This window comes from Macaca nemestrina, chromosome 5, assembly GCF_043159975.1.
Source record: "Macaca nemestrina isolate mMacNem1 chromosome 5, mMacNem.hap1, whole genome shotgun sequence".
NCBI lineage: Eukaryota > Metazoa > Chordata > Mammalia > Primates > Cercopithecidae > Macaca > Macaca nemestrina.
In genome coordinates this window covers 119,961,645-119,973,016 of record NC_092129.1, presented here as the reverse complement: position 1 = coordinate 119,973,016, position 11,372 = coordinate 119,961,645, and the positions used below count along the sequence as shown (strand labels likewise).

Below are 11,372 nucleotides of genomic sequence, written 5' to 3'. Positions count from 1 at the left end.
AACAAAATATACTGCTTTATAGGCTATTTAATATATTTTATAGAGTTGCATAACCTTGGATTAATAGTTGCTTCGCTTTCATGAAAGTTATTAGCTTACCCTTCTGGGTTGAATTTCTCTTCCAATAAATACTTTAGAAAATCTCTATGTCTTTAGGGAAAACCTGGCATCTGACCTTTGCTTTCATTTAAGCACAGCTGTGTCTCTTCACATACACTCAGTTGAACTCTCTGTTCCCTTTCTCTTTTCCGTTATTGTCATCAATAACACTAGAAGCTCCCATCTTTGTTTTCCCAGGTAATTGAGTTGGTGAATTATTTTCACATTAATCTGGATTTTTTAATGAACCTTCCCCTCAATGAAACTTCCAATCTTAATTTTTTTTTTATCTCTTTCCTATAATTAAATTGGACATGATTTCTTAGAATCTTGAAAGTGGAAGATTGGAAAAGCAACATTGTTTCCCATGTGGTCAATGAAGTTTAGTACACTTTATTTTTGCCAGTAAGTTTCTACTTGTCTTCTTTTATACTCTTATAAGAAACTGGGATTAATGAATGAGAGGATACTTTAAAAATCTTCCTTCTTTGCACATTCATTCTTCTAGTAGCAACCTGTAGTAGAATAACACATAAGGAAGAGAAATTAAAATGGGCTGTGTAAGTCATGAAATTAAAAGGGGCTGTGTAAGTCATGAATGAAATTTTATATTTTACACATTATAAAATGATTAAAACATATTTATGCCATTAATTTTAGAACTTTTGAAAGATTATCAACATACGATAAATATCCTTATATTGGTAGCTTTTATTTCAATTGTTAAGGCATGGTTTCCTGAGAAAATCACATAATTGATTCTTTTTTTTTTTTTTCTTTTTGAGACGGAGTCTCACTTTGTTACCTAGGATGGAGTGCAGTGGTGTGATCTCAGCTCACTGCAACCTCCGCTTCCTGGTTCAAGCGATTGTCCTGCCTCAGCCTCCCAAATAGCTGGGACTACAGGCGTGTGCCACCATGTCTGGCTCATTTTTTGTATTTTTAGTAGAGATAGTGTTTCACTGTGTTAGCCAGGATGGTCTCCATCTCCTGACCTCATTATCCTCCCACCTCAGCCTCCCAAAGTGTTGGAATTACAAGCGTGAGCCACTGCGCCCAACCAACATAATTGATTGCTCTGTGGTCATCTTTCTCCAAATATACATTACCTGTCATGTTACAATCAGGAGTGTAGTGGAGTGGTCAGTAGCAAGCAACAACAGTGAGAAGTAAAATAAATCAAACTATTGTATAAACAGGTGTGCTATATAAACAGTGAGAAGACAGAACTTAGTGTTGCCTGGTAATCGTTAACAAAGTCTTCATAACGGAGTTAGATTTCAGGTAAGTCTTCAAAGACAGCGAGAGAATCACCAGATGCAGAAAAAGAAAATTGCATTGGGTGACTTGCATTCAGGCCATAAGTGGTACATTTTCTGCAGAAATTAAAAAAAAAAAAATGACAAACCAATTAAAAGTCAGCCTTATTTTAATTAAAAGCATATGTGAGTAATTCTAAGCAATGTTGATGATAAAATACTCCTCTCAGAACAAAATATTTCATTTTATTTATTTATTTATTTAGACAAAGGGTCTGATTCTGTCTCCCAGGCTGGAGTGCAGTGGTACAGTCATTGATCACTACAGCCTTGAACTCCCGGGCTCAACTGATTCTCCCACCTCAGCCTCCTGAGTAGCTAGGATTACAGGCACATGTCACCATGGCCGGCTAATTTTTGTGTTACTTTGGTAGAGAGAGTCTCTAGCTATGTTGTCCAGGATGATCTTGAATTCCTGGCCTCAAATGATCCTTCCACCTCAGCCTTCCAAAGTGTTGGGATTACAGGTATGAACCACCACACCTGAGCCATTTATTGAATTTTAACAGTGGCTGGGGCTGTGGTTACTTTTGAAGTTTTTTAAAAACACAAACTTCAGATTAGCACATTTTATTACTTGTACTTTCACCAATATTTTTATTTTATATAGATGTTAATTTGGAAAATTCCAAATAAATATATGATTAAGAGCGTATGTTCAGAAACAATAGTATTGTTTGCATGAGATGTAGATGCAGTTAGTGATTTCAATTCTGTGTAGTACATATATTTACTTTTCAACAGTAGATTCAAAAAATAATAATAGTTCATCATGTGAAAAGTAAAAAACTGAACTTGAGTTACCTCAGTTCTTTCTACATAAGCAATTGAAAATTTTAAATATGTTCACATTTTAGAATACTGAAAAGGAACACAAAGTATGACTTACAACTTTTTTGTTTGAAAAGTACAAATTTAACTTATGCATACAATAGTTTGATAAATTTAACCAAAATCTCTGCATTGCAATTTACTTACTTTGAAAAATTCTAATTGTTTTAACATCGAAGTAAGAAATCAACAAAATGATGAATGTTACTAATTATTAAATGATTTTAATTAATAATAAGTTTGTCATACAGAAGAAAGAGCTACAAAACTGATTTACTCAGAGTGTCAAATGTGCTAGGTAAGCATGGAGGCATAACTCATCCAGGAAAATGTAAGTAAAATAGCATGGCTGGGATACAGGATGCATCTCACAATTTAGTTGGAAATGAGATTGTTACTAGCAGGCAAGAGTGATAAATTGATATTGTGTGAAGACCATAACTTTGCAAACCTTCTCATTGATTGATTGATTGCTTCATTTATTTATTCATTCCTTCGGTGGTTATTTATTGGGTCTCTATTATATTCTATGTATTTCACTTAGCACTGAGAATATAGACATGAGCAAGAAAAACTCAGGGCCTGTTTTCACAGTTTTTGTGGTTTAACTTTCAAAATCATGCAGAAGAGAAGCTGAACAATGACATAGTTGAAAACTACTAACTAAATATATAACCAATATTACTAATGAAAGCACTCGTGCCATTCTACAAGTAGATTTTTATAACATTTCTTCATAAATAAAAATACTACATAAAAGACAATTACATTTATTAAAATGTCAATTACTTTTATTTGTACTTTAGAATGGCTTTTTAAATTGCAAGTTTCATTTCTAGTCTTGCAAATGTTACACAGATTACAAGTTAGATAATTTAAACTAAATTTTTAAATGTTTGCTTAATTTTTGTAGGTTATCTGTGCTTTCAAACACAATTATATTAGCCAGTCTTTCCTTGGCTTTTAAATGATAATTCTAAAGAATTTAAGAAAAAAATCCTATTATTATCTACACTCTTGAACTTATTTATGTCAGAAAAAATATGATGTCACTTCAATATTTTCTAGCATTTCCTAAGTATTCATTACAATTACTTATAGGACCACTGAGGCTTACTCATCTACACAATTCCAAGCTGTTAGCAGAGGAAATTCTTTTCTCTTTTTCTCCCCTTCTCTGTCTGCCCCCGTCTCTCTGCTATCTCCCTCTGTCTACCTCTCTCTGATTAATATTGTCTTTGCTCACGTCTTCTCTGAGCCACAAGAAACTCTGCCATTAGGATTGTGATTTTTTAAAAAGATATTTTTAGTGATATGTTTCAAAAGCAAAATATATCCATGTCTATGCCAAAATAGCTGCACATAGGTTACGTGGATGAAGTAGATGCAGCAAAAGTATAAGTATTCAGTTAGTAGATTTTACCCCATGTCAGCTTTTTAATTATTGGAATATATTTACAAAATAGTACAAATTACTTTCTGTACTATTAGAGCCAGAATATAAGTCAAGTTTAAATATATGGATGGATTATGAACACTGACTATTAGTAAAGTTGACATTGAATCTTCAGTTGCCATCCCTAAATGAGCTAAAGATTTTGATATTATATATATGTCTGTATATGCTTTCTCATAGCTCTAATATTGAAACACAGAACCATTTATACATAAATTTTAAAAAATAATATTAAATTGTATGGTTTAATTGCTTAAAATTAAAGGACACCATTTAAAATATACAAAGTTTTGGGGCAATGTGATTATTTTTACTCTCCTTGAATTATCTTAACCAGGCTCAGGTATTTAATGGTAGTTAAGACAAAGTCTGGACAATTACTCAGGTCACCACACAATTATGTTGACTTCTAGAAAAGAGATTTTCCTAGTCTTTATTTTATCATTTCTGATTTCGATAACTGATCCCAAGCACTTATATAACTTTTACAATCAGTCATTATTTTCTTTATGCATCTTGTTGCCAATATAGAATGCAACTAATAATTATGTATAATAAGAACACTAGCTGTTTCAGACTCATATGTCCCAAGACTACAACGCCATAACTTCAAATAGGCTTATGGGTTTTAAAAATAAGAACACCGTGACTATTTAAAAATCCAGACCAATCTCTGTTCACATTAAACTTAACTTCTACATGAAACTATGACTAAAAGTAGACTCCAAATTCTTTAAGATCACTTGCCTAACTTTCTTCTTTTGAGACAATAGTAACACTCAAGTTGGTGCTCTCCCTTGCTCAAGAAAGTTAGCTTTGCATAATCAATGGATTTCCAAGATTTTCTCCATATGGGGTAAGGGAGGAGCCCACAATAACTATGAGATCAGATTTATACAAAATCATTAATTACTTTATGTCAAGCATTTGACCTAAACTTTCAATCAAGGAACTTCAATCCAGACCTCATCAATTTGTTTGTTTATTTTTAATCTCCCACCTTTCTCCAATTTTCACTTGCATCTCTATACATGTGAGATCAATTGTCTGTCATTATTAATCATTTTCTATTCAATACTCCCAACCATGTTTTCTTTCTCCTTCCATTGCATGTGCTTGAATAGACACATCTACCTGAACTCAGCTGTCCACCTTTGCCCTAACCAAATTACATAGCCTATAACTGCTAGAAAAAGTAAGAAAACTAAGCTGACAATTTGCAACTAAAAATCATGTTTAAAAACCTCAACTTCACACACAAAATTGCCCGGAAACTTTTTTACTATTACCCAGTACATTGATTTTTGATTCAACTATTTAAAGACATATATTTTGCCCTAAAATATTGCAGACTTTAATTTCCCCTATTCTCATAGAAGACTTTATTTTTTCATTGAGAAAACAGAAGACTTGGACTGGAATTTACCACTCTTACCATAAGATAATCTTAAAAATTACATGTGTATATGTGTGTGTGTAGTGTGTAATTCAGTCTGATATTATGTATAAAACATCCCTGCTTTTTATAAAGTCCAGTTCCTCCCCAAGCAAATAATGACAAGTGAAAGAAAAATGCCTAATGAGAGAAGATATTTATTTCTAAAATACTCATTTTAGAATAAGTGTTCTTGGCAAGCAGCTTATGCAACACTATCATTTTGTGACTCATTTTGAGAGGTAGAATTTCAGTATATTAATTGAAGAAAATAAGCTAAAAGTTTGCTCTTTCTTGAATCTAAACTAAGTCTTTCTATAAAGCACAATTTATAAAATGAGGGAAAAAGCTAAAATGTCAGGGCATAACTTTCCATATTTAGGAAAGTACGCCAAGTTAAATATGCCTCACTGAACATTAAATTATATAATTGAAAACATTAATTTTAAAATCTTATCCTAATATTTGTACTACTTAATTAGTAGTAATGATATGAATGACTGAACTTTGTCCCTTTATCACAACTTACCTATTTTTAGTTGAGATTTAGTTCATGCCTAAGAGTAGACGTTCTTAAATTCTGTGTGTATGTTCTTTTGTTATATAAACCAAAGCCTTTTCTTTTAAGTTATGCTCCCTTGGCCATTTTTCCTCACTAAAATGCATTTATTTAACACATTGCATCTTGTGTGTATGTATTTACATATTGAAACATATGATATATACACATGCATGATTCACGTAGATTTCTACAAAATTAACTAAAATATTAACATCTGTATTTGCCAAAAGACTTGGAACTTAAAAAAATGGAAGCCAGACAGAGGACCAAAATAAATATCATCAACTCTAGTCAAGAGTTTTATCTGTTATCATGCAACATATTTAGGGAAATACGTGTACATGGTAAGCCACTTATGATGAAAATGTTGTCCATCCCAATTGTTAAAATTTTCATCTCTAAAATTTAAGTTTCTAATAGACAAATGTCTTGAACCCTTAAACTATTAAATCAATTTTTTTTTTTTTCTTTTTTTTTTTTTTTTTTTTTTTTTTTTGAGAGGGAGTCTCTCTCTGTCGCCCAGCTCAGTTCACTGCAAGCTCTGCCTCCCGGGTTCACGCCATTCTCCTGCCTCAGCCTCCCAAGCGGGGACTACAGGCACCCACCACCTCGCCCAGCTAGTTTTTGGTTTTTTTTTTTTTTTTGTATTTTTTAGTAGAGATGGGGTTTCACTGTGTTAGCCAGGTTGGTCTCGATCTCCTGACCTCGTGATCCGCCCGTCTCGGCCTCCCAAAGTGCTGGGATTACAGGCTTGAGCCACCGCACCCTGCCAATATTAAATCAGTTTTTAACAACAACAACCAAATAGTTGGTGGACACCGGAAGATGCAAGATTTGATGTACTGTTATTGTTTCACAAGACCAATATTCTATTTATGTGCATTACAGTAAATGTTTTGATGCCTTAATATAATCACATTAATGGACAGAAAGAAAAGATATAAGTATAAAAAATGTTAAGAGATATTAGATTTGTTTTTGTCTAGTTATAAGATTGAACAGTATAGGGTCAGGAGCTTCACAGTTAGAATTACATAAAATATGTAGAGTTACTTCAAAATCAACATGCAGCAAAATTTATAAATACAAGTAACGAACTGAGGCATGCTGCATTTGTTTTTAAATAGCCATCTTAATATCAAATAGATTTTTATTTTTTTGATATAACATGCATTCCTTTGTAGAATGTGTTAAGGAAATTACGTTTGACATTGTTTATCTCAGTGAGAAAACAGACTGTTTTTTTTACAATGAATTTGATCCAAAAACCTAGACTGGGAATTAGAAGTAAAGTAAGCAGTATTATGAGTTAATGTAAGACCTTCAGCACTTCAGTTAAAGTTCCTAGACTACTGTTTTGATGTTACCTTACTAGTTACGTCGAATCAGTTAAAGTAATATCTGTAGTAGTTAACTTCAGTTAAAGTAATATCTGTAGTAGTTAACTTCAGTTAAAGTAATATCTGTAGTAGTTAAAGTAATATCAGTTCAATTAATATTTGTAGTAGTTAACTTTAGTTAAAATAATGTCTATAGTAGTTAAATTCTCCCATGTGTTATCATAATGCAACAGGAGATAGTTCCGAATGCTGCCTGGACTCCTCATCCAATCAGGCCTTTAGTGAAGTCCATACAGAGTACAGTAAAAAAGAGACTGCTTGCATTATAGATTGCTCACTGTCTGATACTCTTGTTGTAAGATTAATGTGTTAGGTAATCTTTTCTGGTGGAAAAACAAGAGCAGATATCAGAGTAACCATCCTAATGACTCAAGGATCCTCTTCGAGATAACAACCTGAAAGCTTTGGCAGATCTTACTTTTGTTTAAGACAGTGGAAATACCTTTTTTGTGTTTTTAAAGAAATATGTACCCTAGAACATGAAGTATAATAATAATAAAAAAGAAATATATTTGTAAACATGGCAACATCTAGATCTATTGTATTATTTTGAAATAGGTCTAAGAAGCAAACCTCGGATTCTGTTTCTTTTTAAACAATTTCGCCAAAAGCCATTTAACCAGATGAAAGAAATTTACCATATATTGTTATATAGATATATTTTAATCTCTCTCTTAGGAAGTGCTTACCTGATTTGAGATATTTTTTCGGAGAGTATACAATACCAAAGCACACTAATTTTAAGTATTTATCGATTTTATTTGAAGATACTCAAATCTAGACTGTCCTCTGTAAACTTGTTTTTAAAGTTTTTCTTTGTTTTGCTTATCTTGTTTTTATCGCACAACATGGAGTAAGATAAGAAGAAATGAATGCGTATAGGAAAAGATACGTATGAATTAGTGATACAAATATTTTTAATTTAAATTCATGCAATTTCACAAATATATATGGTATGATAAAGACTCCCTTAGTTTACTGAGATATAAGATTCTTTTTATAATTTAATATCTAGTTTTTATAAATCAGACTACATTGGCACTAAATGGAGATACCAAAGTGTGAAAACAATATCACTGTGACAATTTCTAATCTACAGTAACATATAAGCAAATCTGGATGGAAAAATCATGTCTGAAATGCATTCCCATTTTAAATTTCGTATCAAACAATCAATGATTTTCAGGTATAAAAAATTTCAAGTCTTAACTTACACAGAATTACCAAGCATAATTTAAAGATTTTAGTTATTAAGAAGCAGATTACATTAAGGTACAACTCATAAATATTTTGTGTTCAGGTAATTTATTTTACTGCTTGTTTCTTTGCCAGTTAACAATATAAATATTAGTCTAAAACATAAAAATAATAACAGCATGGGAATAACAAGTCTATTTTCTTAAATAATAAAAAAATTGTAGTTATATGACTAGTACATTGTATTTTGAGAGTAAAAAGAGATATCTCAGAGCTGTTAATTACGCCACATGAGATAGCAGTGATTCTATCACAAAAAAATGATTATTGTCATTATTCTTCATATGGGATTCTGAGGCCAAATGTCTCAAAGGGGAAGATCTATCAACCACAATTGATTTAACAAGGACACTACCAATAAAAGATTTACATTCATGCTATTCCCTCAAATGCGAGTCTCTAGAGGAATACACAGAGAAAACTGGCTGGATAAATATTTCAAATAGCCTTTATACTAGTTCTGAGAGTTTCTTATTGACAATATCAAGGGCTTTAAGGAGATGTTCTGCATAATAAATGCACAAAGACAGCTATAGAAAGGTCTTTGAAGGATAATGCTTTTTAATTTAATAGATGGGTTATAGGAAGGGTAGTGAGCAGTTTGCCAGGGGTTCCAACTCTAGCTAAGGAAATAGTGCCAAGTCTGAATCACAATGTTTGATTGTAAGTTATTCATACTATTCTGAGAAGTGATCCAAACATAGAAACACCTGAAACTTCAATATTGAATCCATTTATATTAATAACATTCAAGGACTCTTCTAATCTTAACACATACACCCGGTAATACTCCTACTGAAATCTTGTAGATAAGATACATCATTAGTATTTAACTAAAGGAATATAATTTTATATAGTTAGATGATTATCTTAACAGAACTTAGTATATTGACCCTGAAAAATGTTAGACAAGGAGGAAGAAACATAATACAAGTAAATAACCTAAAACCTATATTAGCTACATATTGCACAGACCTGGTAGATAAAGTATCTCATATTTTGACATTTTATTTCCTCTAATTACTTAACCAGCCAACTGAATTTAATAATCCAACTGTCAATTCAGACAAGTTTATAGAATTCTCTTTGAAAAGGTTCAGTCTGGAAATTAATGAAGACCACAGTAATAGCCATCCATTGAAGATGAATGGAAAGATTCCTGGCTGACAACTAAGCTTTGCAAACAGTAATGGTGCCTTATCATTAAAGTTGCACACTGTACTTTACTCTGAGGTGATTTACCAGAAATATGTGCTTTAATGTGTATTTAAAATCTATTATCAGTTGTTTTAAAAGGAAAATTTGTCTAAGAGATAAGTATTGTAAGGCAACAAAATTGCTAATAGAAACCATTTAAATAGGCTTAATTCTAGTTGACTTTTTTATTATGTGTATATATATGCACACACTATTCACACACACACACACACACACACATATATGTATTCAACATTAAGCATTAGGAATTATTCTTTGTATCTAGGATAAATCAAGTATCTTTTAGACCACAGTGAATAAAACCATAAATTAACTCAAAAGGAAACTTCATTACTATATAAATACATATATGTTAATCCACTCTTGAATTATCTTTGGGTTAACAATAAAATCAAGATGGGAATTTAAAAATTCTTTGAACTGAACATAGTGGTGACACAACTTATCAAATCTTTTGGGAGAGGGCAAAGTGGTGCTAAATGGAAAGATTATAGCATTAAACACCTACATCAAAAAGTCTGAAAGAGACAACCTAATGTCACACCTCAAAGAAATTGAGAAACAAAATAAACCAAACCCAAACCCGGCAGAAGAAAAGATCAGAGAAGAACTAAATAAAATTGAAGCAGAAAAATGAAACAAAAAGCTGGCTGTTTGAAAAAACAGACAAAATTGATAGACCATTAGCGAGATTAACTAGGAGCTGATAATTTTGTGCTGAGTGACCCAGATACATTACATTTTCTACCAGGGTTTCCTTTTGTACAAGAGATTAGTAATAATGTGAGAAAAGTGTCTGGCATATGATAACAATAATCCAATAACAATAGTAGTAATAATAATTTGTTGAGCACTGTTCTGAAGATACCATGGAATTCTTCTTAAACGGGCAACAGGAGCCTGACTTCCCAGGTGAGTATCCAGGTTCTTTCATGAACACCTAGGAAACTTTAAGAAAATTGCTTCACTTCTATGTGTTTTAGGTTCTCTTCTCTATGGAATGTAGCTAATCACCTACAACAGTGTCTGGACCACATGTAAGTGCTTTATAAAATCATTATCATTTTTACTGTGTTAGGTATAATTATTAATAATATTTTATAGAGTCTTAATGAGAAAATATTTATACATAAAGTACTTAAAACAGTGTCTTGCATGTTATAAGGACTTCACAATTTACCTGTATTTACCGATTTAGTACAATTTACCTGTATTCTTTAATTCTCTCAACAGCTGAATTAGGTGGGAACTATTATCAGGTGTAATTTATATTAGGTATAAGACAGGTGGTAGCTATTAACAGAATATCAAAGCCAGTTTTAACTTGCACCACTTTGTATATAGGAGCTTTTACTAGTCTCATAAGTCACTATTTACCTAAAGATTGGCACATACGTATTTTAGTGCAATATCATACATTTAATCATTGAGGCAGGGTTGGAAACTTACTATCCTGGCTTAAAATAGATCAAATTATGTCTGCAAGCAAGACATTTTTATTGAGAAAAAGTTGGCTGAGATTTTGAAAACCAGTTTAATTCCTGTCTGACATATTCCTTCCATCAAAAATCATCTACATGAATGGTTGTCTAGAGACACTGCCAACTACTCCAATGTGTCTCAGGTCTTGCAAGTTCATATTTGTTAACATTTTGAAGTTATTTCATGTTGACATTAATCACCCATGTTTAGTTGACCAGTTCAGGTCCTTTGACTCTTGTGATATTCTCCTCTCAACCATTTTCTAAAGTCCTTGGGACCCAGGACACAGATTTTAAGCATCCTTCTTCTACTA

At 32.0% G+C, this 11,372-nt stretch overlaps 1 long non-coding RNA gene across 1 annotated transcript in view; it reads right to left on the bottom strand.

Annotated features, from left to right (window-relative positions):
• Positions 1 to 451: 451 nt before the first annotated feature.
• The window catches only part of LOC139363171 (uncharacterized), a 106,983-nt gene continuing 96,062 nt past the window's right edge, over positions 452 to 11,372 (bottom strand). Inside the window, exons 2-3 of the long non-coding RNA XR_011623113.1 lie at positions 1,209 to 1,475; positions 452 to 614 (exon numbers count right to left, since the gene is read on the bottom strand). This is a non-coding gene — a long non-coding RNA (uncharacterized lncRNA). The remainder of the gene's footprint in view (positions 615 to 1,208; positions 1,476 to 11,372) is intronic.